Raw genomic sequence first — 20,936 nt, forward strand, 5'->3', positions numbered from 1 at the left:
TGACTTTATAAAATGGCTGCAACATAATTTCCCAAGGTGAGTGTTAAGTAGAATGAGTTGGCAATATACCAAATTAATTTAGAACTCTACATTAACAGTAGTCTAGACAGAGCGGCAGAATTTTTTCTCCTGCTACACTCACACATCTAGTGTTCTCCGCAGGAACTTTTTATCTCTCCTACTCAATCTATTTCATGAAAAATGTACTTGAAATAACACTAAGGCTTGCATTTCCCAATGCTTCCTACTCCTCTTCACAGCCTAGTGATAATGAAGAGGAAGTTTTGTTCTGGGCTGTTTCTCAGCTTCTAGAGCACCCACATAAGAGACACGTGTGAAAATGACTCAAAAAGTGATGAACAAAATCTCACTACATCTGCATCTTGCTCCTAATGACACACTTTCATTCATTTTTCAAGCTGCAACAACCATCTCAGTCCCGAGATCGTTAGAGCCCTTTAAATATTCTAAACAAGGGTGGGTTTTGCAGTATTCATATTGTTAATTTAGCCACAAGTAGTTTTAAAATGTTTTTTAACTTATTACAAGATGCTAGCTGAGACAGAACTGTCAAATTAAAGTATTGTAAGAAAAAAGATTTAACAAGCATCAACCACAGGCCAAATCAGCAAGAAAAGGGAAACAGCCCAGTTTTCCCACTAAAGTGACCAAGTGTTAACATTTTGGAGGATGAACTGATGTGTGTGCAGCTGTGCAGCATTCGTGTGGGAGAGCTCACTACTAATCTCTAAGACTTCATTGCAAAACACGTGCAACAAAAAATTGAGTCTGACTTCTGTTGTAAATCTCTCTTGATGCTTTGGACATTTTTAAGTCTTCTGGCATGCAAAATCATCTGTGCTTTGCTGATCAGCTGCTCACTTTGACTGTAAGGACAGGAACAATGAGTTTGACTGCAGCATTTCTGTTTTCTCAGTCCAAAATAATGGATTTTGTTCATGTTGTGCCCTTGCAGGAGTTACTTGACCTTGCAGGACGTAAATGACTATCCAGGTTCAAGTCTCCATGTCCTCCCATTTTTCCAGCCTCTATATTCTTTTACCATTTTTCTCCCTCTTAATTTTTCACAGCTCAATTTTATGAAATGTCTTACTGCTTCCCACATGTCTCATTTCTACATTTGCTTAGCCTCCACATATCCTTCTTATCCTCTCCATGTTGTTCTTTTGCCCTTTTATTCTCACTTACCCATCTGGCATGGCACTTGGACCAATGGCTTACTACAGCTTGGCTAAACAAGCAAGGCAGAATTTTTCCCAGTGTTTTCTCTGTGTCAGTAGACTAGGAAGTGAAAGTTCCTTTTTTAACTGGTAGTGAGTGCTGAACCAGAGCTAATCTTGTCAAATACACCACTAATATGATGCATTTCACACATAACTGATTGAAGGTTCATATCTTCCTTCCTTCCTTCATCTGAATGATAATAAGACCATTAAAATTTTTGGTTTGTGACCTGGAAATTCAGATAAGCCACCAACTCACAAAGGAAAAATGCCTTCCTGACCATGTGACTAATGAAAATTCTAATCAAAAAGCAACATCATGTTGAACATACTGAAGTTTTGACGGTGGTGGTGGTTGGAAAGGAGTTCGGATAGGTTGCTGTCTTCATAACAGGCAGCTTAAAAGCTCCTGGATACTTGTGTGGTGTAGAATCACAGATGATGAAATTTCACATCTCTCTTCTAAAGTCCATCCATTCTGACATATTTTGAATAAATTTTAGGCTATACCAAATGGTAGTCTTTGATGGAAATCTAGAAAGGTATTTTCATGCAAGTTAGGTAACATAGGAGACTTAAACAAAGTCCTTGAAAAGGTAATGCAAAGTTTCTAACGCTTCTAGAGAGTGTTCCAGAGCAGAACTAACAGAAACTTCTGTTGTCCTCCTCAGGTTTCCATACCTCTCTGAAGGGAAACCAGGAAGGCTGCATTCCTAAGTCAGATGCCTGAACTTGGTGGCCCACTGCCAGGGATAGCTTTTCCCTTATTTTCTCTGAGAAGTCGACAGTTTGGGAGCAGTGCCTGAGCAAGCAAACTAAGGAGCAGGAGGGCAGCATGTCGACGTATTTAAACGGGAAAGAGAAAAAGCATGGATGCTTTTTGTAGCTCAAGTGCTGGAGAAATCTCAGGCAGTGAAGAGGAGAAGCTAGACAAAGCATTTTCAACCTTCTAGTAGTTTCAGGGTAAAATGACTGCTGTTAAGATGTTGAGTTCTAATATCTAGGTCCATTAAACAGATTAACATATAACCTAAGGATGTGAACATAACCTAAGGGTGATGATGTGAATATGCAAATGGTTGCTGGCTGCCTACAAGGCATCGGGTTTAGGATCTGTGGAAACCTGAACTTCCAACAAGGAACTCAGTTTAAGGGTCTGGGACTGTGTGTGACTATGTATTGGCTTGGAAACATATATAATATTATTGTCAGATTTATCTGCAAAACTATGGGTAGCATAAGCAAAGTCTTATCCAAGAAAACTCAGTGTAGGGGTCACCTTATACTCACAAAGTTATCAGCTAAAATTTTAGATGATCTGAAAGAATAAGGTCATACAGAGCTCCTGGGAGCTGACTAACCTTTAACTTGTCATGAAGAATAACTCTTCTTTATTTAGTTGTTCTTTCTTAGATTATCCTACATTTAAAATCCACTGCCTTCTCAGTTTTGTTCTCCCAGTGCAAAAATAGCTGTGGTTATTGATTTGCAGCCAATGTGATTTTTTTGTTTGGATTTTTTTGTGCATTTAATGCTTTTTGTGAATTCCAGAATTCCGGAATTAGGAGTGGCAAAAGGAAGAGGAAATTTCACCTGGACAGCAACATCAGAAAACACACCAAAAAAAAAAAAACCCACTGGGGAAAAAAAGGTTGTACTGACAATTGGAAAAAACCAAATTTGTAGCTAATCTACATGAGTCTGAGGTTACTGGCATGCTGGAGATAATAGAGTCGAAGGTTTCCACAAGAGGAGGATCGATTGCTTTTTGTAGATGAATTTGAATAAACTTTGATGAGTTAAATATGAGTTTGACTAAACTTTTTACATGAGTTTGAATAAGCTATTTAACTTTGCTAACACTAGAGACTGTGTAGTCTCTACTCCTGCAAAACCAAAACCTTCTGGCAGGATTCTTTGGCTGACTTGTCAAAAATCCACTTATTTAAAAAAAATAAAGAGTTTTTCCTTGATTTTGGAAGCAAGTTTATGTTAAACAGTAAGTATTGTCAAAAATGCAGAATTTGATTTTCACACCTAAAGACATCAGAAGCACAGAAGAAAAAAGAGTGGATGCATGGAGGCCATCCTTTCCAGAATGAGAGGTAGATGTGGACCATGGATTCTTCCAAGGACAGAGCAAATAATGCATACAGTGTTCTACCAGATTCTTCTAAGTGAGATTGAAAACAGCATATTGTTTGACAAAATGTCAAAGGAAATATAGAACTGGAATGCATGGCATTTGGATATTTCTTCTAGAACTGTAGTTTCCAACTTAATTTCAAACAGAATTCATTGCAAATATAGGACAGAATAACAATTTCCATCATGCGAGCTTTAGAACTTTAAAGTCTAAGGAACTGTTTGAAGCTGGAGACACTGAAGATGTTTAAATCTTTTACTGAATATAGTGGCTTCAATAACAGCCAAGAAAAACATGACTTTCCTTGTAAAAGGTATATGTAAATAAAAATAAGGATGTCTTTGCTTTGGAAACCTTTAAAACCACCTTCAATATTGATGTGCAACTTAATTTGTCAAATATCTGCAAAACCAAACCAAATATTTCCTTTAAACAAAAGGAAAAAGAGGTTAGAATCAACAATATATAATATCCTTGATAAAGTATATTGTACCGCTAAACATAATGCAAAAAGTGTAATGGAGTAGATTAAAAAAAAATAATTTTGACCAAGTAAAATCTTTTTTGAGGTTCTTCTAAAGTGTTCTGCTCTTCTTTACACTTTCCTCTATTATTTTCAACAGGGTAGAACATAGCTGTCATACAACACAAAGGAAGTGGGTTAATAACAGCAATTACACAGAATGTTTGAAATAGCAGCATAGACAATGCTCATCTCATTGTTTCCAAAGTGTACTGTACGTGCCTTACTTGTGGCAGAGCTCAGATCTATCCTCTGAAACAGGCAGGAAGTAGGACAAAGCTTTGTGAAGAATCAGCCAAAGTGTGTGAAGGAAGTAGGACTTACAACTATCTTCAAAACCATACATTCCTATGAGTCCTTTTTGTTTGCTTACACAGCAAAGATGCTGAAAAGACAGGATCTTATTCATCTAGTTCCTGGAAATACAGAGCAGTGGGAAGCATTATTGTATGTTCTCAGAAGTGTTGCTGAAATCAATGAGTACAGTCTGGTTCAGAACTGACATTTCCTGTTATTTAACTGGACAAACTGCCCTCACAAGCTCTTCTCATTAGATGTTTCTTTGCTGGCATACAGAAAAGTATTTTCTGCATTTTTTTGTCTTTTCTCTTTCCTTCTGATTTAAATTTAATTCATTGTCCAGCACAGACACTCTAAATCTCTTTGCTCTGACATGTAGAGCAGCAAAATCACTTGGTGCCCTATACATTCTGATGCCATTGTGGATCTGCTGTGTCCAATAGCAGTAACGTTTCCTCAGAGTTCAAGCTGTATTCCAACTGGTTGGCAAACTCTGTGTCCAAAACTATTTAGGCACATAAATAGCAATAATTATATTAATATTGCTGTACTGTGGATCAAATTATTAAGCATTGTAGATCAGCAAAGCTCTAGTGATGACAAATGAGGGAAATTATGCTGATTTATTCCTTAAGCATCAGGCTGTATTTCAAATGATGACAAACTCTGACACACATTAGACATTTCCCTGTAGTATATATCATGGAGTACTCTCTTCATGCAGTGATGATTTCTGAGCTATATCATTGCTCATCCTTCCGTGGATTTTACCCATAATGTAAGATAATTAATTTTATTCAGAATATTCTCTACATTAGCAGTTCTACCTTGTTCATCGCAAAATATTGCCTATGGAGGAAGCCTACAGGAAAATGGAATACTTTTGCCAAGCCTACAACAATATTTGAGAAACTGACACAAGCTAATGAAATCTATTTGGCCAAAACACCAGAAATGAGTCAACGCCTGTCCTTAAAGAATTCCACTATGAAAACATTATGGATTAGTTTGTCTCCATATGTCTCTGCATTGCCTGTGTATATAATACAGTTTCATTTTTTCAGGAAGATTGTTTTATTAGACACCTGACTTTTACATGCAAGCTACTGGTATTGGAACACATTATTTGTCCTCTTTGGTAAAGAAAGAAATGTTTCTTATATTTCAACATTATTGAACATTCCCTCTGAAAACAGGGATGTAAAAGTGGAGCTGAATCATCTCAGGCTGTATGTTTGAGTGATCCTTGTCCCATGTCTTGCATTGCCATTTGCCAACATGAGTTACCTTTAGGAATGGGTTTTCCAGTACCTAGCATGCAGATCTGGAAATACCATGCCAGGGCCACCTGGGAGGCACCCAGGCATCTAGAGATGGGACCCAGAGGGATTGCAGGGACAGCTGAACCACACTGCAACTTCTGCCTAGGATGTACCCAAGTTCCTTTTCCAGGGAAACGAGGGTGCAGGAAGGTAGGGCTGGTTGTCCCTCAGATCTCTGCCATTCAGCTGGGGCTGATATTTGCACTGATGAGGGTGCACTGATGATAGCACAGTCCCCAAGGCTGGAAGAACCAGCTTTAGAGGGTTAATTTGCAGACAGGGATGTGAAATCCCTGCCTTTGACAGAATAGCCTGCCCTTACACGCAGTGGAAGAGAAGGCACCTCCAGAGAGTGAGACATCTGACCTATTTCTTATGCACCCTCTTGGCACCCAGTTAGAGGATAGTTCTGTCAGTCAGTGAGTAAAAAAAAAAAAAGGCTGAAAATTTAAGACACATGAAGATTTGCCAGGAGACTTGTCTTATTGAGAAGCTGACAAGGAGGTCTTTGTCTAAAGCACTCACTTTGGCTTCAGCCTAAGGGTGTTGCAGAGCTGCTGTGGGTGGCCAAACCTTTTTGGGTGCAAGTAACAATGTGGAGTCCTTGGCCCTCTGTTGTTGAGGGCAAGTTTCTTTTTTTTACTCCCAGCCTGCTTCCTCCAAACCAAGATCAATGTGCAAAAGGAAAAAATTGGGGCAAAGCAACATCTCCAACTCAAACTACTGTGTTTTTAAAGAATTCAGGTGATAACAAAAGGTACTCTTGGCAGATTATATTATTCTACTAGACTGGTTCGTGGTTTGATTTTTTGTAGGGCTGTTTGGTTGGTTTTTTAAATAGCCCACAATTATATTAGCATTGAGTACCTTAAATGTAATCTACAAGGCACAAAATAAATAGTACAACTGACTTGTTGTTAGCTTGAATGTTCTTTGGCAGTAAAGTTTTGTAAAATGCAAAATTCTTGTTACTAGAGAACTCAATATCAACACAGAGGCAAATAATTATTTAATAGGCATTTAAGAATCCATGAGCTAGTTTCATCTTTGGTAGGATCAGTAAAATTACTTGTACTGCTTACAGCTTCCTCCATGCAGCAATTCACATGAAGTACTCAGCAATGGGGCAGCTCTCCAGTGTGTCTGGCTTTAAATATTCCTATTTCTCCTGCCTGCTCAGGCAAAGAAGTAGGAAAATAGAGGAAGGTAATTGAACAGTAAGAGTAATGACACTGCAATTTAGAGAAGTTAAAAGATAGTGGAAAGGATGGCAATAAAAACAAATATTGAATGCATACACATCTGTAGAGTTGTAAGGAAAATCAATGCTGTGGTAGGATGTGAAATGATGCTGCTGTTGTCCTGGGCTCTCCAGTGAGACATGGGATGAAATTCTACCTGGAGCTGAGTGGGGTTTCTCTGCCTTAATTGGTATTCTTCTTTGTTACAGAAAAGTACCATGTAAAGAAAACATATTATCCTATGGTCTTCCCCTGATGTTTCCAAACCTCACTCTATCTTATGCCATTTTCATGATCATCTATCTGATAGCTGGTAGGGAAATGTAAGTCTATCCCTTAAAATAAAAGGGAAGTAAAAGCTTGTTACCAGTGAAAGCTGTCTCTTTAAAGACCTTACAGCTCTGGGATTTCCCTTGGCAACTGTTGAGGCAGGCTGCCTAGTGGTATCCACACTCCTGGGTGAAGGTTTTGGGATTCCTGTGCGGTGCACAGGAGCCATGCAGAGAGGACATCTAAGCTGGTAAGAGGTGCTATGGCACTAATGCCACTGCTGCCTCCCAGGATCAGATGTGCTGATGTTCCTGCTGGAAAGAGGTGTGTGTCTCTCTTTTTTTTTTCTTCTTTTTTTTTTTTTTTTTTTTTTTTTTTTTAACTGAATTCACTGCTTCACAAAACACAAGAGTGAGTTTCTAAATATCATTATTTAAAGTGCTGAAATTCCAAGCTGAACCCCCACCAAACCAGCTGTCTTGCATGGTGGCCCTAAAGGACTTTCTTTCATTTCCTCCTCTTCCCCAGCCCAGAAACAAGGGATAAGAATTCTGAGCACACACAGGAGAGCCAAGCAGCACCCACCAAATACAGCCTCATATTTGAAGCAGGTTCAGATGATTTCAGATGGAGAGGGGAAGTGAACCCAAGACCAGCACAGCCTCAGAAGCTGTATTGACCAAGAGATGATCAGATACATTAGCAGGAAGTGAGAAAGAGAAGCCTGTCTTCTTCTAGAGCAAAGAAGCTGCTGCACTCTTCATAGTTGCACTCTGAAGACACCAACTGATTTAAGTCCAGGTGGAAGGTGGAATATGTGTAGGAGTATGTGTGTGTCCTTATCAGAGATACAGTTGTCTTAAGAAGTATTCTGCCCATGCCCAAAAAGAGATGTCTAAATGTCACATGACCTTTAAAACTGAGAAAGTCCAGGCAGTAACTAAGAAAATGGAAGTTTAATTAGCACTCAGATTAGACATATACCATTTTCCTATGTCATTTTGTGCCTCTGGTGTATACTAAATTTAAGGACAGTTGGCATTTCTCCATTTAAAAATTATTTTCTAAAATATGAATGTATGCATATATATGTATGCGCACACATACACACATATTTCTTGGCACACTGAAAGTTTCATACACCCATTTCAAATTTTCCCTCAAGTCTCCCTGCTTCTGGGTAGCTAAAATCTAGCAACTGTGACCCATGAAATCTTATCCCTTTCTCTACATCTTCAATTGCTCTGTTTAAGATGTGCACATGCAGATGCAAAGACAGCTGTTATTTTGTTCCTAAAACATGGGAGACTGCTGTGGAAAAATACTGCACAAATTTCTCTCATTGCTACTTTGATGCTGTACTTTCTGCTTGATATTTTTGTGCCTTAATCTTCCCTGTCCAACAGCTTAAAATTAGAAGTACTGTTTTTTTCTCATTATATATAAGAAAACGTTAAATTCCCACTACTGCTTAAGAGATTCCTTTTTATGGACTACATACATTGTTAGCATAGTGTAACATACTGATGCCACGAGTTATTTAGTTAAAACATTGAATGTAGGGAAAACAATGTAGGCTCTGCTCTACTGCATCAAACTCTAGGATCTGAGGCACATTTCTCCTGATCTCTCTGTAGACAGAGAATATGGAAGATATGTTCCCGGAATGATGGATTTCCTCTTAAAGCCCAAATTACTCTTGGACATGCCTACGATTCATCATGGACAGCCTCAAAGTGTGGGATGTAGTACCATCAGTTAGGTGTCTTGCATTAGAGGGAGAAACTTGATTTCAGGTGCCCCTGCTACTTTCTGGTCCAGACAGCATCCCACGTGACTGGGGTATCTCACTAAAACAGATGATCAGTGGCTTGCTTGCAGACCTAGAGCCTTTGCCCATTTTTCTGGTAGTTATGCTATTGCAAACATAACAATAAATGGAAATAAACAAATAAATGCAGGAACACAGCAGACTTTCTCCCTTTTGGACAGCTGGCCAAATTTTGTTCTAACTGGTGTTAATACAAACAACTCGTTTCTATTGACAGAAATTGCTCTCGGTTCAGCTTGATATAATTATAAAAGGATCTGTACTGTTCTCCAGGGTGTCTTCAGACTCAGAGGTTTCTAAGAAATCAGGAGCTGCCATTATAATTTTTATATAACTTTCAACATGATATGCTATGTCAATCTAATGAAACACTGTACCAGTGTAGTAGTGGGTAACAACATGACAAAATTATTTCTTACATAGTGCTACAAATGACTGATTACTCTTATTTTTGGTATTTAAAATTATAAAAAAGACAAGTGTCTAAAATTTTGCAAGGAAATCAAATAGAAACTGACAGGTATAATTATTTTATTGTCTTGAAAGGAATACAAAATCTCCAAAGTGGAGAGCTCTATATACAGAAGAGAGGACTTAAAAAGGAAATAATGAAGAAATCTGCTTTTTAACCTAGTATCAGCAGATGTCCTGCAATTATCCTCTACTCATTGGAGTCTGTGAATGTTGCAGCCTGCTTTTGGATAGTTATGTTGTTGTAGAATTTGCATTCATATTTTAGCATACTTTTTTTTATATAGCAGAAGCAAGGTGTGAGCTCAGACTCCAAAGCTAAGTGTTGATGCTGGTATGTACAGGAACATGAGCATCACAAAAAAACCCACTGCTGGTTTTTCCAATAAACATTCAGACTGTTTGAAGATACAGGGCTCAGATCCAGAAAAGCTGGATACAATCCTTCAGACTCCTGCATATTCTTGGGAAACTTTGCCCAAAATGGAGGTAGGGCAGTTTTAGGGCATAATTTTAAGGGTCACTACAAAATTTAGGCACTTAACCTGTCTCTAAAATTCATCTGTGCAGTGGAGTACAGCAAGAGCCAGTGTTGTTTGCATAGACAAAAGTCAGGCACAATGTTTTTGTGACCTTCCAAATGTATGTCTAAAATGGATATATAAGCCCTCCCTCCTGAGGCCTTCTGGGTCTCCTGCTATGGAGGAAATTGATAATGTAGGTATTTGCTTAAAGAAAAAACCTACTGGTGTTTTGGGTACACACCAAGGTGTTAAGCTAGGAGCAAACCACATCCCCTAACAGAGGTGTGCTCAGTGTCTGGGGCAGCAGTCACAGGCAGCTGGTGCCAGAATCTCTTCTTAGAGATGGTTGCCTCCATTCCATTTTTGACAGTTAAATTCAGCAGACATCTGAGATTTGAGCCCCCCTGAGGTTTGGGTCTCCTAATGTACAGCAATGCCAACACAAAATAATTGTTCATTTCAGTTTTGCTCTTCAGTAGGAAGAGTTAAATATGAGCATAGGAAGCTTTTTGATAACTTTAAAATACTTATTTTATTCATAGCAACAGAGGCCAATGAAGAGTGTGGTGACAGCCTGGAAACCATGTGGTGTTTTTCTTGCTAGAGTAGGTGGAAGAAAAAGGTTAGGCTGGGCTGTGACACTCTCTCGTGAGTGCTGCAGCAGTAGTTCCTGTGCTCAATCACTATTTGTTTATTTTAGCACCTAAAAGAAGACCAGAACAGACTTCAAGAATATTTCTTCTACAACAAGAAAGGGAAGATGTAGCAAAACTGCAACCTTCTACTAATTTATGTTTATATAGTCATGTACTGTATTTCATATAGAAGAAAGGGGAAAAGGACCTCTTTGAAGGTAAACTTTTGTTTAGTAATTTCAACACAAAAGAAGAGATACTTCAGGGTGTCCAGGACACTCGTAGAGATCTGGAACATATTATAAGTGCCACTGGAGGGCTGTGCCATTCTGCAGGAACAGCTGTAGAGGATACAAAGGAATGTACTAAAAAGCACCAGAAAGATAACCTGTCCTTTCCTGGTCACCATCATCCAGCAATTTCTTCTTCAGCAATAATCAAAACCAGATTGTTCTGTTTGAGTTCTGTGACCTGCAAAAGGGCTTTCTGAGAAAAGACTCCAAAATATGGCAGTACTGAGGGCTGGGTAGCAGCCATTCAAGGGTATCCTTAGCAAGATTTCCTGCAATTCAACTCTTCAGAAATAGTATAAATGTCAGTGACACTTAGGTGTCATTCAGACCTTTTCATACCTTGCTTAGTATGTTGCAGGGCTGGAGGATGGTTCAATTATACAGTGCTCTGTCAGATACCTGCTCATAGTAATGTTGAGGTCATATTGAGCTCCTGAAGTCTTTGCATTTCCCACTGCGTTTACACTAGCCACCCATCAAGAGCACTAATTAGAGGGAAAATATAGCTTATACCAATCATTTATTTTTCTATAACACCCCTAGGCTTATACCAATCATTTCTTTTTCTATAACACCCCTAGGCACAAAATTCCTAATGTCCTTTTCTCTCATTAAAATCCAATCAACTAAAATTATTTTTTATTAAGTGGACCATGAAATAACTTCTAAAAATTTAGAACAAAAGGATTTGAAGGCTATGGCCTGTTTGAAATATTTGCCAGCAGTGTACCTGGAGAAAGAAGAGGTATGTGTATCTTCAACTCACAGAGAGATATTGGGAAAATAGCCTCCAGAAAGGATGGCTGGTGTTTGAGAGCCTCGGTACCTGCTGTTCAATCCCACCATGCATCCTTCACATTGATGTTTGCAGCTTTGGAAGAAGAAAGTGAAAACAAAAGACCAAAGCAATGACAAGGAGGAGAAGCACATTAAAAAAGTGAGAACAAGAAAACAAGCTAAAATGAGTCTTTGCTGATAGCAGGCACAGGGGCAAAGTAATTGTTTCAGAAAATGCTCCTGTCAGAAAAACTCTTTGCCACAAAGGAAAGGAGAGTGGGAAGGCAACTCCAGCACTGGCTGGAATATTTGCATTCTTACTTGTAAAATACTCTCATATAAATAATCTTCATTTAAAATGAAATCCTGCTGTGGAAATGTGCAATACATCATCAGCTGGAAGCTGTTGTAGGACTTGTCTTGCTACTGATGACACATCATCTCAGTGCTTCAGAGAGGTTTATTGTCACTTGTGTGGTCACAGAGTGAAGAGGACAGACACACTGAGACACATTTCCTATGCCTCCCCTGAAACCTATCCCCATAAATTCCAATCTGTTTCCTTAAATTCCATTTGAAGCACTGATTGGAATCAAAAAAGATTTTATTTTTATTTTTTTTTAAAGAGCTCTAAAGCATTTTTTTCTGTGAAAATGAGGATTTTCATGTGCCTGCTTGTGGGATCAAAGCCACCCTTGTTCTGGACTGGGTGAGTTTGCTTTTCCTTCATTCAGATTACTTTTCAGAACATGGTTTAGCTGTCATGTGGTGGTGATGATGGAGAAGAGATGTCACTTGGAACTCCAGTTCTTGGGTTGCCTTTCAATAAACAGCACATAAAGCTGGTGCTGGCTCACCCAGGAAGGAGAATACAGCTGGACCAAAATGCCTGTCTGTGAAGCCACACATGCCAGGCAGCCTGACAAACAAAGTCCATTATTAAAACCAGAAAAATACATGGAGACAAGGCCTGTCCTGCTCACAGGACATTGTGTCTAACTAGCTGTACTTCCAGACAAACCTCCCTAAGGATGAACAACTTCCCAGAGATAGGCACCCCTCTCTCAGGTATGTTGTTGGGCATCTGGCACTTCAGTAGGAGCAGATGGTTAAATGACACTCGGAACCCGCTCTCACTCCAGATTATGAGCATGGAGAAAAAGAAAGGAGGAAAGTTCAATTTTGCTTTTATTAGATCCTTGCCTTTTTTTTTTTTTTTTTTTTTTTTTTTTTGTGCCAGTTTTTTAAAGGTAAGAGCCTTAGAGCAAAAGAGGGAATGAGTCACAGCAATAGCTTCTCATTAAACTAATGACAAGACATATAAACAGAGGGACCTCATTTGGCCAATGTTCCTGCTGACCATAAGAAATCAAACCAGAAAAAAGTCATGTAGTGTGCCTTGGACTGGGTGTTCAATTAACCTTAAACTGGAAATGCTAACATTTGATTTAAAAACAAGTTATGCATTTGCATCAGGTGCCCTGTAGGTGGATAGGGTAAAAAAGCAGTGAAATCAACTCCCAAGCTCTGCAGTTTGCACCTTTGCATGTATATGCACTGGGTAGTAGCACCTCATTTGAACTACATTTCCAAAGGCAAGGAGTTTGTCACTGTTTTCATTCCTCTCTTTTTAATACCAAGTCAATTACACAGGCACCTCCCTGGGTTATGGTAGGTGCTGAACACTTCTGAAAAATACCCTCTCAGTAAAAGCCATTATTTGCCAGCCTGGCTCCATAAAAATCAACCTGCCAGAATGAATTCTGAAGGGCCCCGTGCTAAATCTTTGTCTCCAAAGAATACGCCCCGTTCAGTATAGAAGTATATATGAATAATCCTCATCCAAAGAGATAAAAAAGGAAATAAGGTGTTAATCTGCAGAAAAGATCTTAATACAAAACTATTCTACATCTACAGTGTCAGCCACAGACTGCAGGGAGAATAAGATTTTTGGAACTGAGAAAATAATACTGAAATTATTTTTAGAATTGCAAACACTTCACAGTGTTCAAACCAGACTCGTTTTCAGCAGTGTTTCCTGGCTAATATTTATGAGCCTTTAAAATTGAAATTTTTAATTTAAAGGAATTAAAGCAGCAAACATTACTTTGAAAGATTTTGGTAACATTTTATTTTAGATGTGGAAACATTTTATTTTAGATGTGGACTTGCCTTTTCTGGTATTCTTGACAAAACTGTGGGCATAGCAGTATAAATGGCAACTAGTTTTAAAGCAAAGATTTGAAGAACAAGTTTTTCTCGCAACAACTATATGTAATTGAGTAAGATCTCTATCCTCTCAGCCTGATAACTTTAAGTGTTGGAGTAATTAATGTGGAAGCCAGCTTTGGCAAAAGCATCTAGCTACAACATATCTTTTTGTCTCTTAAATGCCTTAAAACCAGCTGAAGCCCCTTCAGCTCCATGGTTAATATAAAGGAAATGAGGAAAAAATGTTCCATTCATTTCCTCCTTGTGTAAAGGCCAAGGTTTAACAGACAAAGAAGAATAATTTAGAATTTTACCTATTTTTGTAACAGGCAATCATGAGAGCTCATCTATACAAGGAATCTTAGCAACAGAAAACAAAAAGAATAGAATGTTAAAAGCACCAAAGGCTGACACAAAAACTGCCCAACAGATTAAATTACTCAAATATGTGGTCTGTCCATTAAATTTATCCACTACGAAATGGACAGCATTTCTATATGATAACACATGACAGCTGACTAATCATTTACTCCTGGCATTGCACAGTGTGCAGTTGAAGCACAAGTAGAATTATTTTTTCACTAAATAACCTTTGCTAATACACAAGGCATTACCCTGGCAATGAAAAAATTAATTGCAAAGAGTTGAAGTTGGGTGGAGGGCTGAGTAGGGGGCTGCCAATAGACTGTAATGGAGATATTTTTGAGCCTGCATTTATAAGTGATTCTCTCTACTGTTTTTTTGAGAGATGCTTCAAAAGTAGCAGCTAAAAATAAAAGGACATAATTATTATCAAACACCATCAAGCTGACAGACACTTCTGTATTAAGATGCAAATAAAATCTTCATGTCATGGATGATGACTCCTGTTATTTTCAGTTCTTTGCCGAACTTGAATGTTTTAGGCCAATAGTTTTCACAAGAAGAAAGTGCCTTAGTTTGAACATGTTTGTTTAAGCTCTCTTAATGCCATTTGGCCTTTTCAAAGAGAGGGATTAAGGAAAAGCAATCTCTTGTTTTTCTCATCACAAGTTTTACAATGTTTTATAACTAAGAGTTCCTGGCATTGCCACACGACATGTCCAAGATGACATTCATCTCTAGTGACCCGGTACCAAAGCTATTCTTTGTGCAATCCTCGTGCAAGTTCATTGCCATCTTGGCTTCAGTTCCAGCCAAGGTTGATGTGTTCAATACCTTCTTTGCCTCTTGTGGGAATCCAGGGCATCCCTCTCTGGCTGCCCTGGAAGGTCTGGGACCCTGGCACGGGGTCAGAAACCCCCCTGTACAGAGCCCTGAGAGACACTGTCTCTGATCTCTATCCATGGAAAAGAGTTTTCAATCTTACAGGATGAATTACAAGCTCTGAGTGTTTGATATAAGTAGTAATTAGTGTGGTACGGGTGCAAAAGTAGAATTTAAGGATTCTAGATAAGGGGTTCAAAGGAGGCAAGATGGAAGAAACAGGGTGTGCCTTGTCCTTTTTCTTCTTCTTCATGGCCTCCATGTTTCACTGTGGTGTTGGCATTTTTCTATTGGCTTAGGCTGGGGACACACTGTTCAACATGGGTGATAGATACTGGCACGTTATTGTAAATATAGCACACGTAGTTTCTAGTATAGAATGTTTGTAACATCCCACTGAGGGGCAGAGCCCCCCACACTGTCCTGCAAGACAGACCTGCTGCAGGTCAGAGAGAAAATATTTTAGATAAGAAGGAATAAACAACCTTGAAAACCAGCACAGACGAATGACGACTCCTTCTTTGGCAGTGGGGCTGAAAGACAGACACTTTCTACAATCTTGGGAGCATTTAAATATCACAGATCCCGACAGCCTCTGTCTTCACAATATATATCTCCCAGACCTCTATGCTTAGTGGAAGGCTTAAAGTGGCAGAGGGAACAGCAGTACTGATGAGTTGGAGGCTATTTGAGAGAACATGAGCAATAAAAGTCTTTTCTCTATTGTATTTGAAAGACTGTGCAAAATGGGGGAAGTCTTTGACACCTGAAATACTGCATCTTCTTACCAGAGTGGAAGTCTGTATCAAAATACAGACATGCAATGTTGTACAAACAGTCAAAGTCTGGTATTTTCTAAGTGTGTTTGCCATTACACTTATCACCTTTTTATGACATTGTCTTTGTAGTTTGGATCGGTGAAATCTTGAAGCAAGCATTGTGCCTTACCTAACTCTCAGAAAGGCATCCAAGTGAATAGTGAATCTGCATGGAAAACAGTCTGATATGCTATCAGCTGAAACTGAAACAGCAGTAAAGTTCAAATAGTGGTGTTAGAAAAGGTGAAGACATTCTAAAGGAATTTTAGTTTCATGTGGTTTAATATGAAATATTTTTTTTAAAGAAATGGTGCTATTTTTGCTAAAAGCCCACAACTTTGCTCTCTTAAATACTAGGAGAAAAAGGAATGTTCACCTCCTTTCCCCAGGCTCAAATTCTTCACAGCAGTACGGACCCTCTTCCCCAAAGGAAAGGAGGTTGACCATCTGGTATCATTCCAAAGGACATGAGACAGGCCAGTGCTGAAGAATAAAAAAACCACCACAGCCCATTATGCAGTGGGAAAGAACAGAAAGATGGATCTGGAGAAAATAAATGTGGAAAACTGCCCTGAAGGCCTACATGTGATTAATCCCAATTTCACAACCTTCTGAATTTTAAGTCTGAGAATACATTTGAATACTTTTTAAATCTGGACTTTGTCAACCAAAAGATCTGATCTATGCAAGTAGTTTATTCACAAGAGACAAAAAGAATTGGTGCTATGTAATGAGTAATGCAGTTACTCACTGTTTTCATTATCCGGTGTCCCAAGCTGGAGAAAGTATGAAAGTAATTGATGAAAATCAAGCCTTTTTGGATGCAAATATCAAGTCAATTGTTTAAAAAGAAATTTATGATTAATGACTGCAAATACAGCAGGTAGCTCAAGAAGAATCACTTCTTACAGTTCTGAATTTTAGTAGCAGTGGAAACATCAAAGAGACTGAGAAAATCTTTCTTCTACCAGTAAACTGACTTAAAAATAAATGACTGATAGAGGTTGAATTGAATAATAATTGCAGTTAAGTAGTCTAATATGACTAAAGACAATATGTTCTTCAACAGATGAATTACCTACTTATGCAGTACTGTGAAAAGACAATTTAGATATGAAAGCCGTTTCTCAACATCAGTAATATTTATCTAAATAGAAAAAGTCCCTAAGCTCAAAATGGTACTAATAATTATATGCTTCTGTAAAGGAATTCCACACAAATTACCATTTAAAATACATCAAACTTTTAAATTCTGGACATGTTACTTAGTGTGAATTTATAGATGAACAGAAAAAAACCCCACCATGTTAAACACATTCTTGATTATTCATTATATTTTCTTAGTGCTCTTAATAAAGGTAATGGCCTAATTTGAGACAATTTGTTCACAGGCCTTATACCTAATCTTCCTTTATTTATGAACGGCTTTTCTTTGTTCATAGAAGTTTTTCAGGAAATGAAGTCCTGGGATTGGAAATCTCCAGAAGTGGCTCGACAAAAAAAAAAACAAACCCCCCCCCCCCCAAAAAAAAAAACCCAAACAAAACAAACCAAAACAAAACAACCAAAACTGCTACAAAATATACCAGTTCTGTGTGTCTCTATACTGAATCATTACATTGCCTCCTTAGTAAAAAAAATATATCTAATGGATTTGCAGGCCTGAGATGGCTCTTTGTTGAAACTTAATTCTACATCATGTATGGGTTTTAAGAAGAAAAAGTACAATCAAGATAATTATTCAAACCTCTTTGATGTAGTGTATAAGGAAAATAGGCCAGTACCATAACTGGATTTCACATTAAACTGGCCTGGTGTAAATCCCACCAGCATAATTACAGAGAGGCCAGAAGATCACCAAGTGAGGCAGTTCATCACTCAACACTCACTCATCACCATATTTGAATTCTGCAATACGCTATTTTCTTGTTATATAGGGCCAGAAGCTATTTTATCATTTTCTTGGTTTTAGAATATTTCAGGTTCCTCTATCAAACTGGGACAAAACCCAAGAGCGTCAAAGAGAGCAAAATTAAACAAACAACCTCCCTCCCCAAGAAATATAGATTTAGAGTAGTTAAAATGCTTACTTTTACATGCTGATCTTTTTCATTTTAAAAAAATCTTTGTTTTCACTGTAATTACATTTCAGAAGGAATACATTTCTGAAATGAAAAAACAGAGCACTTCTTTTTGAAGATACTGGAACAAGATATTAAAGAAATGTCAAATTTTTTGACTTGGAATAAAATACTGAAAGCAATCCCAAATTGGCATTTTTAAATTAAAAAAAAAAAAAAAATCTGTCTTAAAATGACTTTCAGGTCTACACACCTCCAGGGTGCATTGCAATGAGCTGATTCTCATGTGATTGTGTACATGCATTAGGAACAAATTCAACCGTGGGGTGACAAACAGATAGCCTCCTATGACCTTTGGACTTCTAAATGTAAAAATAAACAAAATTAAAACAATCAAAAGGATATCTCACACTGTGATATTCCTTTCAGGGAGCTTCGAAAATGTTTTTCTTCTTGATTCTTTCTGGAATACTACAAGATGACTACCAGAATATGTCCTTTGTTAAACATATTTATTTCCTTCATTATCTCCATTACTTTTTTGATACATATTCCATTACACATCTATTACTAGGTGTGTTTCAATTACAGAGGATGATACCACAACTTGAAGAACTATGAACTGAGAGCTCAATCAGCCAACTAAGTACCTGCAAATATAATTTGTAAGTATAATGAGTTAATTTTTTCTCCATACTTACAGCTTCATGTCCCCAGTAATTGCAGTGCTCAACTGGAAACGGAGCTGCACGTGGCCCTGTATCCCAGCAGCAGCCAGCACGTCACAGCAGATTGTGCAAGCGCCTGGGTCGGTTATCTCAGAGCGAGCTGGCCTCTGCTTCCCTGTGCTCTTTGGTAAAACATTGAACATCTGAGCCAAACAGCAGCTGGGTTGTTCTTGAGCAGGAAACCTGGGGCAAAAAAATCAGCTAATTTTCTACCCTTCTCACTTTGGAACTCCAGGAAAGAGGTCAAAATATGCCAACAAAATTTTAAGGCACTCCAAATGTAACGTTGATGAGGTGGTTTCACAATGACTACTGAGCTCTGGTGCATCCCGGGGCAGACCCTGGAACTTGGCAGGTATGGAAAGGAGCTGGCATAAGGCAAGCTGTGTCCAGGACACCCTGTCCTCCTTTGAACCACAGAGTACTTGGCTCTTTGCCATTCTTTTTCTATACATGCAGTTTACAGAATTCAACTGCACAGGAAGATCGGATGTCATTGGCTATTGCACTCTTATTTTCCTCTTTCTGCTGATGGAAATTTCTTATCAGTCTGGTGCACAAAATGGCAGGCAGGGCAGCATGCTATCAGAGCTGGCAGGCTGGAGGAGCTGAGGATGTCTTGTCATATGTCATTTTGGACAAGGCAGAAATAGCACAAAGCAGCACGGTTGAAAGGCAATTTTCACACAAAGGACTCAGGAAAGGAAACCTGGCTGACAACAAATGGATTGGAGGTCGGAGGGAACACCAGTCAGTCACCACAGACACGTATTATTTTCCATGGAAATACAGCTGAAGAGGAGGAGGGGATGGAGGACCAGAGTTTGCTGACAGGGGAGCAGATGGCTCAGGCAGTGAAAGGGCAGTGCCACCCAGTCAACAATAGTACAATTTGCAAGGTAATTTTAGAGTATGCCTTCACATTTACTTGTCCCAGTCATGTGATAAAATAAGAAAAAACCTTTTTTATAAGTGATGCTTTGTTGTCATTTATCTATTTGCTTATCCAAGTATGTTTATAGGTCCATAAATATTGTTCTGTGGCTAGTGATAAAGCTGTACAATATGTGTCAAAGCAAGAGGTGAATGATATTTTTAAAACCACTAAATCTTTTCTGTTGAGTTTTCATTTGGAACAGATTTCTTGTCATTATCACTGTTATTATTACTTTATGTTGTACAGTGTTATTGTATCTATATACTGTGATGTACAGAACTTTTCACAGAATAAAATGATGTCCTTTACCCCACAGAAGGTCACTATTTAAATTTAAGACAAAGATTATCAACAACATCAGAGAGATGAAGAGGCTTCTTCAAGGAAACACATTCTAATTGACAAGATGGGAGGGAATTTCAGATTGCCAAAAAAGAGAGGCTTTTCCACAGCTTTTTATAGATATTAGGTAAAAGAAAATTAGAAGTATTCTGAATGACAGCAAGATAAAATAGATGTTTATGGCATTATGTCCACAGCATGGAAGAGAATGGAAGAAAGTTATCACAAATGTGTTCAGAATTTAGCAAGCAGGATTTTGGAAACAGTGGAGCAATCAAAGAAAACAGTGGTCTTTGAAGAACTGAATGACAGGTGACAGGCAGAGTAGGGCCTGGACATGACAGTCTTTGAAAATAGACACATCACTTAAAATAAGTGAGATAAGAGAGACAAGATACAAGACATGGAAAATAATAAATAAGGGGGAACACTCTGAACAGGTAAGGGGAAAAATGTGTTTATCAAAGCTGGAGAAAAAACATGTTGCAACAAGCAAGACAAGCTGGTAATAAGAGCTTTAAAAGAGATTTAGCCATGATTGCAAGCATGAAATTGATGCAATTGAAGTTCAGAATGTCAGGGGATGTAGAGCAGCTACAGATGTAGTTGATGATCAGGCTAGGGACCCAGAAATGGGTACTACCTGAAGGAATTAATAATAGAAGGAAGTGATAAATTACTCTGGCAAGTATAGGTGAAAGCTGCATGTCCATGAGGAGGGGTCAGAGAAACAGGCTGAGATTTTAGTGTGTATCAATAGAAGAAGGCCGGTGAAAGACATGGGTTGTCTTGTTGGAGACTGAAGTAAGATCCAAAGGAATACAGTCAGAGCAACCAGAAGAAGATAATGTTTTTAGAGGAATAAGTCATGTAAAAGATCAGGAAAGTCAGGAAAGACACTCCTGTAACAAAAATGCGAAGCTTCTCTGTGAGCAGTCACTGAGTAAGAGCATAAGGACATGGTGTAAAAGACAGAAACCACCTCCACAAGAAGATA

The 20,936-nt window shown here is 38.4% G+C and overlaps 1 long non-coding RNA gene across 2 annotated transcripts in view; it reads right to left on the reverse strand.

The window, feature by feature from the left end:
- The window catches only part of LOC128803597 (uncharacterized), a 55,810-nt gene extending 37,110 nt beyond the window's left edge, over window positions 1-18,700 (reverse strand). For both annotated transcript variants that reach the window (XR_008435769.1, XR_008435768.1), the window contains exons 1-2: window positions 18,634-18,700; window positions 16,228-16,334 (exon numbers count right to left, since the gene is read on the reverse strand). This is a non-coding gene — a long non-coding RNA (uncharacterized LOC128803597). The remainder of the gene's footprint in view (window positions 1-16,227; window positions 16,335-18,633) is intronic.
- Window positions 18,701-20,936: the final 2,236 nt, after the last annotated feature.

This window comes from Vidua macroura, chromosome 2, assembly GCF_024509145.1.
Source record: "Vidua macroura isolate BioBank_ID:100142 chromosome 2, ASM2450914v1, whole genome shotgun sequence".
In the NCBI taxonomy this organism is placed as follows: domain Eukaryota; kingdom Metazoa; phylum Chordata; class Aves; order Passeriformes; family Viduidae; genus Vidua; species Vidua macroura.